The sequence below is a fragment of the Saccopteryx leptura genome, unplaced genomic scaffold (assembly GCF_036850995.1).
Source record: "Saccopteryx leptura isolate mSacLep1 unplaced genomic scaffold, mSacLep1_pri_phased_curated manual_scaffold_68, whole genome shotgun sequence".
In the NCBI taxonomy this organism is placed as follows: Eukaryota; Metazoa; Chordata; class Mammalia; order Chiroptera; family Emballonuridae; genus Saccopteryx; species Saccopteryx leptura.
The window spans coordinates 138,642-147,138 of NW_027095750.1; the positions used below are offsets into that span (position 1 = coordinate 138,642).

The window sequence follows — 8,497 nt, forward strand, 5'->3', positions numbered from 1 at the left end:
ATTAACTAAGACCACATTCTGGATCACTTCACATAGTAAAATAAGTTTACCCACAGTTTTATACTTATAATAGGATACCAAATTCAGGTACATTTAGTGAAACATAACTTGAAATAGCAAAACAGGAACAAACTATCTATCCATTAGGAAATGGAAGCTATTTTCTGGTGGATATCTCAGAAGAACAAAGCATCTTTTTTCTGAGAATTCCACTGAAATCTTTATCTCATGCCTGTTGACATAAATTGAATCATGTAACAAATCATTAATTAATCATTTTATTCAAAGGAATTCCATGGGTTTTTTTTTAATCATAAAATATCTGAATTAAAAGTTACCCAAGTATGAGCAATAAGATGATTCTGAATGAATCAGGCAAATGAGACACTGTCCTATTGCTGGGACTAGGTTCGATATGTCAACCCACTTTTTCACAAGTTGGCAATGGAAAAGACATTGACATTCCACTATATTCATTCTACTATTGTTATTTTGTTCTGACATTCAGTAAAAATCTGTTATACATATGTAAAATTAAATCACACAACACACACACACACACACACACACACACACACGGCAAATGAAACAAAACTAATTTGAGCACCACAATCACTCTTTAAATCTATGGTTGTCTTTCCATGAATGAGTGGAATGGCTAAACTCTTGGCTTTGATATATAATTTCTTCACAATTTGGTTTCAATCTATCACCCCAGTCATATTTTCTACTAGTTAAGAGGTTAGTGACTGAAGACTTCTCATTCTGAGGAATGTTCCCTTTCATGGCTTGGTGCTTCTGTACCTGCTTCTTTCTACGTTTTAAAGTTTATTCTAAAACCATTCTATTTCTGAAAGACTTCTATTTATTACTCCAAACTCATAGCATCTGTCTAAACTTATTGATTCATCCAGTCAAAAGCATATTTTGCAGTGAGTTCATATAGAAATACTAATATGTTTACATTTATACTAATATGTCAAGTTTTATTGTAGACTTCTTTTATATATCTATTTTATCATATCACTTTTCAAGTAACATCACCAGAATTTAGCATAATTTCAGAACAATAGATACTCAAGTGATATTTATAAAATAAGTAAAAAAATAAATATATCATGTTTTAGAAAAACACTTTTACTGCTTCAATATTTGAATAACATGCATAATCCCCTAAAGTATGACATAGCTATGTAGAAATTCAAGTGAGGAACTTACATAGCAAATAAGAAATCCTCTGTATACTACTTAGGTAAAAATTGGACTATAATTAAAATTGAATTCTCTGCATATTGTTATTTAAATATTATGAAATTATAAAATTATTGTTAGCAATTGAGTTCATTTGGAGAATTGACCTTAATGTTTGAACTGCTACACATATCTCTCCATTTCAGAGACTAAAATAATCTAAATGTTCCAAGGTCCAATTTTATAATTCAAAATATATATTACTTGAAACTCAGATTTTTCCAGGATTTTTTCACATTGTTTGGCAGTCAAATAAAGTTGTGAACATTAAATACATAATTACAGAATGTATTCTATATCTTTAGCATTATATAAAGGACCACAATAGACATAGGAGTCATAATGTAAGTATAAAACTAGTTAGTAACTTTTAACATTGAGTGAACATACAAAATTGTATGTATACATTCATAAGAATGATAGAATCAATAAATGATATGAGAATTCAAAGAGGTTGAATAGGAATATTAGTAATTAAGGACATTAAATCCAGTGACTTGAATTTATAAGAAGTATTTTATTTCTGATTTAATAATGTTGTTCGTCACAATTTGTTAATAGCGGAAAATTGAAATCACTTTTATGATTGCAATTTTGTTAATTATTCTAAATATAATGATTGAGCCTTTTCAAAACAACTCAGAAAGGTTTATTAAACTGAATAAGAAACATGCAGTTATATGAAGTAAGTTTGGATAAGAAATGAGAATTGGATCAGTCCCAGGAAAGCAGGACTAAAAATTTTGGTGTTGTGAAGGTTCAAGTTAAATTTGTATATTGAGGTAAAGAATCTATATTTGAAGTTCAAAATTCTAGCCCAGACTGGGAAATATGAGCATGAAACTAGCTTTTAAATACCATAATTAGGTTACAGAACAAAAAGACATGTGAAGAGCGTTAACAAAGATTTGAGCCACATTAGAGGCTCAGGGAATCTTATACAACAGAGACTGGAAAAGCAGATAGCAGATACAGAGTAGCTCAATCATACTACATTGGTATTTAGTGCCAAAAATGTAGTTAGAGAAAGGGAGGTACATGAATAGGAGAGACAGGCTTAAAACTAGAGCAGAATGTCCCTTAACCAGCAGGTTGGGAAAGATGGGCAGGTGCATTATAGGGCATGGAAAGTGGCTATTTGGATGATAACTCATTGTAAATTTGGGATATTTATTATCTCCATGTTCCTGAGTTGGAGTTTCATAGCAGGATAAAAAATTAGCATTATAAATAATTCAATTTTGTACTTGAGAATTATAATACAAGAGAATAAAAATTGAATTGCCGTTAGGAAGAAACTAACAAGCTATCTAAAGTGTTGTGAGCCTGATTTTGAATAACATTCATGATACCCCAAAGTATGACATAGCTATATAGAAATTCAAATGAGGAACTTACATAGCAAATAAATTGTCTTGTTTTACCACTTGGGTAAAAATTAGACTTGCTTGCCTGATCTGTGGTGGCGCAGTGGATAAAGCATCGACCTGGAAATGCTGAGGTCGCCGGTTCGAAACCCTGGGCTCGCCTGGTCAAGGCACATATGGGAGTTGATGCTTCCAGCTCCTCCCCCCTGTCTCTCTCTCCTCTCTAAAATGAATAAATAAAAATAAAAAAAAAATTAAAAAAAATCAGTCCTTAAAAAAAAAAATTAGACTTGCTGATATTCTTAGGAAATATTAATACTTAAAATTTTTTCTCTGTGTATTTTGGGTACAAGTAAGGGAGGTTGTAAACACCTCTTATGATGCACTTGCTACCTGTGCTGTAAGTCCCTCCCACAGGTGCCAGGCTCACTGAAGAAGAGGACAACCCTACACAATCCACTGTCTAGAACTCGTAGAATAAGATAATAAATTGATTGAATAAACACTTGAGAGCTTTTGGGGCCTATTTTAGGGTATGTGTATCTAGAGGTGAATAACAGTCTTTGTTCATTAGAAATGGACACTTATCTAGGAACATAAATAAGAAGTAACTATGAGTCAGTGAGTTAATTATAATAAAAGAATAAATTAAGTGCACTGGGAATTTAGAAGAGAGATTGAGGAAGGCCTTACTGAGGAGTCAGTGTTGGGGCTGCGCTGCAGGGAACAGGATTTGACCAAATTGAGGAAAGGACAGCTCAGGTATTGGGAACAGGTACAAAGCACAGGGCTTGAGCTTGTGTCGTGGAGGGTCAGTCTCTGATGCTACCGAGGGGAGTGTGAAAGGGCACAGAATTCATGTATTCATTTTCAACAAATGTTTATATAACGCCCTCAAAGGTGACATCACTGTTCTAGGAGATAGGAACAGAGAAAAGTTCTTCTTGTCCTTCTATATTTCATATCATAGTGGCAGAGAGACAAATAAACGAGTGAATGTGTGGAATGTCAGATGGTGTTAAGAGTTCTGGAGAATAACAGAACAGAATGAAGAGGTGAGACAATGTGGCAGATGACCAGGAATTGATCTATTAAGATATCATTTAGCAGCACCTTAATGGAAGGAAGGAACCAAGCCATTGGATATCTGGGGAAGACAGGGTAGGTAGTGTTCTAAAGCAGAGGGAATAGGGAGTGCAAAGTCCCTGAGGCTCGACTCTCCTTGGCATGTTTGAGGAATAGCAAGGAGGCCAGTGTCATTGGAATGGGGAGAGTGAGTGAGATCAGAGAAATACAAAATGGGATCAGAGATGATGGCAAGGGCCAGGAGGGAGGTGGCTCATGTAGGTCCTTGTAATTCATAGTTCAAATCATTGTGGACTTCCAGTTTAGTTGGAAAGGCAGATTGATATCTGTTTATTAAGAGTCTAAATGCTATGCTTTGCATTTGGGTTTTATTCTTTTAACAAGGGAAAAACCCATCCAGGTGTCTATCTTAGAAAGATGACATCTTCCATATGGAGGATCATGAATCAGAAGAGATTACAGTGGGGAAGTAGTAATCCAGACCGGAGATGCTGAGTATCTTTCTACCAGACAGCACCTACTCACAGGAACATATTTTGCAGAAATCAGTTACTCGCTATTGTTTGTAATTTCTCACATAATTTAAAAAAATAATGGGCTGCCCTGGCCGGTTTGCTCAGTGCTAGAGCATCGGACTGGCGTGCGGGAGTCCCGGGGTCGATTCCCAGCCAGGGCACACAGGAGAAGTGCCCATCTGCTTTTCCACCCCTCCCCCTCTCCTTCCTCTCTGTCTCTCTCTTTCCATCCTGCAGCTAAGGCTCCATTGGAGCAAAGTTGGCCTGGGCTCTGAGGATGGCTCCATGGCCTCTGCCTCAGGCACTAGAATGGCCCTGGTTGCAACAGAGCAACGCCGCAGATGGGCAGAGCATCACCCCCTGGTGGGCATGCTGGGTGGATTCCGGTCGGGCTCATGCGGGAGTCTTATCTTACTGCCTCCCTGTTTCCAACTTCAGAAAAATACAAAAAAAAAAAAAAAATGATGGGCTAATAAATCCTATGGCATAGTGGTTAAAAGCCTTAGAAGTGATTCTTGTGTTTGTTCAGTTTGCCTGCTGCGTAGCCTGCGCTTATATCTCCAAGTCTTGCTTTTTCATTGTAAACTACCACCAGGGCTGTTTATGGGAGGGCGTACCTCACAGGGATCATGAAGCCATGGCAGGTGATGGGCAGAAAATGAGGCAAGTTATGGAGGTGTCTTGGGAACTCAGCAATACTACAGAAACTGTCTTTTTATTTATTAATTTTTTTTACTGAGAAAGACAGGAACAGACAGGAAGGGAGAGAGAATTTCAATTTCATTCTTACAGCTTGTTGTTGTTTTAATTCCCTTTTTCTAGATACCATCAGTTACTGATGAGACAAATGAGTTTTTATCAGTAGAGTTTTATTTATTTCATTTATTTATTTTTGCTTTTGGAAAGTAGAGTTTTATTTTAATGTAAGTACTTGAGCAGGCCTTTCGTAAGTTCCACTATTGCATCTAATTGAAGACTATGCAAAATTTCCCAGAGACAATGAATTTTGATTTTCTATTAGATGATTCTTTATAGTATGTTCTTAAGAAAACACTGTTCTCTTCAGACTTATTTATTTTTACATTGCAGTTGTGTTTTGGTAACTTGTAAATGTTACTCTGAAAATTCTATAACTTTTTCTAGGGTATGTGCTTCAATTATTTACTTCTACGTTCTCTGTTTTATAGACAGACTTATTGGTGTCCACTGCACCCATGGTTTAAACAGGACTGGCTACCTCATGTGCAGGTGAGTTGTAACCACTACAGGCAGATCACATCTAAGTTTTGTTTAATTACTGATATCAATTAGTTGCAAAAAGTGCAATCATGATAGAAATGTATGGAGTAGAAAGCAATATTGCCCACCACCCAGAGATTATGACCAGTAGTAATTTAGAGCATATTTTTTCAGACTTTAAAAATGCATATATATTAGTGCATATTTAAAAGGCTGCATTATTCCTTTGTTTACTGATGAAGATAAAATCAGAAGATTTTGATACTATAAAACATTAAATTAGGCTCTGGCCGGTTGGCTCAGTGGTAGAGCATCGGCCTGGCGTGCAAAGGGTCCCGGGTTCGATTCCCGGCCAGGGCACACAGGAGAAGCACCCATCTGCTTCTCCACCCCGCCCCCTCTCCTTCCTCTCTGTCTCTCTCTTCCCCTCCCGCAGCGAGGCTCCATTGGAGCAAAGATGGCCTGGGCGCTGGGGATGGCTCCTTGGCCTCTGCCCCAGGCACTAGAGTGGCTCTGGTCGTGACAGAACAACGCCCCGGAGGGGCAGAGCATCGCCCCCTGGTGGGCAGAGCATCGCCCCCTGGTGGGCGTGCCGGGTGGATCCCGGTCGGGCACATGGGGAAGTCTGTCTGTCTCTCCCTGTTTCTAGCTTCAGAAAAATACAAAAAAAAAACCAAACCATTAAATTAACATTATTCTATGAACATTTTCAACTACATATGCTATTGTCTCAGCTAATTTTTCACTGAGACAGAATTTTTTTTTTGGTGAGAGAGAGACACACAGTCAAGGACAGAAAGACAGGAAGGGAAAGAGATGAGAAGCATCAACTTATAGTTGTGGCACCTTAGTTGTTATTGATGGCTTTCTCATATCTGCCTTGACCAGGGGGCTACAGTCAAGCTAGTGACCCCTTGCTCAAGCCAGTGACCATGGGTTCATGTCTGTGATTTTATACTCAAGCCGGCCTTGATCAAGCTGGTGATCTTGCACTCAAGCTGGATGAGCCCGCGCTTAAGCCAGCGACCTTGGGGTTTTGAACTTGGGTCCTCAGCATCCCAGGCCATTCTTCCAGCGCTGTGCCACTACCTGGTCTGGCAAGAGGGAATTTCTTAATGAAAAACCTGATGTTCATATTATTTTTTGTGGTTGTTGCTACAGTATACTGATTTGTGTTTGTTTATTCAGAAAATATTTATTGAGAATTTGTTGTTGTAAACACAGTGCAGGGTGCTAGCCAAAAGATTTGTGAGTTTGTGAGCAAATACACTTGACCGGCCCTTTAGGAATCTAACAGTCTAGAGAGAGAATAGCTATTCACGAATCACAGAAATGCATATAGAATTAAACTTTGACAAGTGCCAAGGTGGAGGGGGACATGGTATGAAGATGCATATTAATGGGGAAGATTTGACCTCTCTGTGAAGATTAGAGAAGCTTTTTGATTTGCTATCTGAAGGAATAGTAGATATTAAGAAGACAGGGGCACTGGGGAGAGAATTATGGGTATAAAGAAAAGTAAGACCCTATAATGGGGACTGGCCAGGAAGGCTAGGCCGTGGTGGAAGTATGGCATTGAAATAGAACTGGAAATATGGGTAGGATCTAGATCATGCAGGCTTATACTTAAGGTTTTTTACTTTATCTTAAGAGTAATAGAAAATCATTGATCTTTTTTCATTGAGGGTTAGTGTAGAACATGATCATTTGCATTCTCCACCTATCTATTTTGTACTATGTGGAGAATACACCTCAGAGGCACAGGGAGAAAGCACGTAGACAAGTTAGGAGGCTTTTGTGGACATTGAACTTAATGGTGGTTTGGTCCTGGGTGTGGTGTTCATTTTGGGAGAAAGATCTGGACATTCTAGAGCTATTTAAGTGATGTTATTGTTAAGATTTGTGGTGGGTTGAAAATGAATGTAAGGAAAAATGAAGTAATGGTGACTCGTAATCTTCTGACCCATCACTTGGTTAAATAATATTTTTTAGGGATGCTATTAATATTTTCCTTAATTTCTCTTTTGCTATATGTTCATTTCCTGGTAAATATGCTCATATTTTGATTTTAAAAATTACTTGGATTTTATCAAGTACATTTTTATCATCTGCGAATTCTGTTTGGTATTTTCTTCTCTTTTATTTATTAAATTGTTACATTAATGTAAGAAATTTTATTAATAGATTTTAAAGTTTGTTTCATCCTTGGAACAAAGCCTTTTTGTGATCATGGTATATCATTCTTAATTATCTTTAATTATTGGATTAGATGTGCTAATATTTTCTTAAGACTTTTATACTATATTGGTAAGTGAAATTAGACATTTTCTGAAAAAGTTGCTTTTTTAAGTATATAAATGACTCCAGTTATGTTGTTTTGTTAGATATTTGATTGATGTAGAAGGCATGAGGCCAGATGTTGCAATTGAATGTAAGTATGAGGGTTATAGATGTTCTTTCCTTTTTGTAGAAGTTGAGGTAGAAATGTAGATGAAATTCTCAATTTCTGAAAGAAAAGAAAAGTTTGTAATTTATTTCTTCTGACATGAAATTACCTTTAGGCAAAACATTATGTCGGGATGTATCTGAAATAATTGATCTAGAACAGCCTTAATAGATAGACAGTGGATTTCAGCTCTGATCTGCTTTCTCTGGGAGAGAAGTGCTTTTTGTAGTTATGTCTAACAGTTCTTCCACTCCTCAGTATTCAATAGATGCCGGGGTCATTGCATAGAAAGACAGAACTACATTGAAGATCTTTGAAATGGTCCCTTCAGAAAGTAAGTTGCATTTTTTGTGTGAGGTTTGTGGTTAGGGAGATCCGTTTTTATGTCTTTTAAGTTGCACGTGCCTAATCTTCTTGTGGCTTATTTACTTGCTCAGGGAAACCTAAACAGATAGGAATGAGGAGAGGATGGGATTGTTATTTTTATGGGCCAAAATATATATATACTAGATTGGCTACTGACTTTGGAAACCAGTTAATATTGTGTGTAAAAACCATTCTCTTTGAGGGATGGAGATTCCAGGGCTTCCAGA

At 37.1% G+C, this 8,497-nt stretch overlaps 1 long non-coding RNA gene across 1 annotated transcript; it reads left to right on the forward strand.

The window, feature by feature from the left end:
* Positions 1-5,405: 5,405 nt before the first annotated feature.
* On the forward strand, positions 5,406-8,239 carry LOC136387083 (uncharacterized). Its single transcript, XR_010748074.1, has 3 exons — positions 5,406-5,467; positions 7,843-7,889; positions 8,163-8,239. It is a non-coding gene; the product is annotated as an uncharacterized lncRNA (long non-coding RNA).
* The last annotated feature ends 258 nt before the right edge of the window (positions 8,240-8,497 follow it).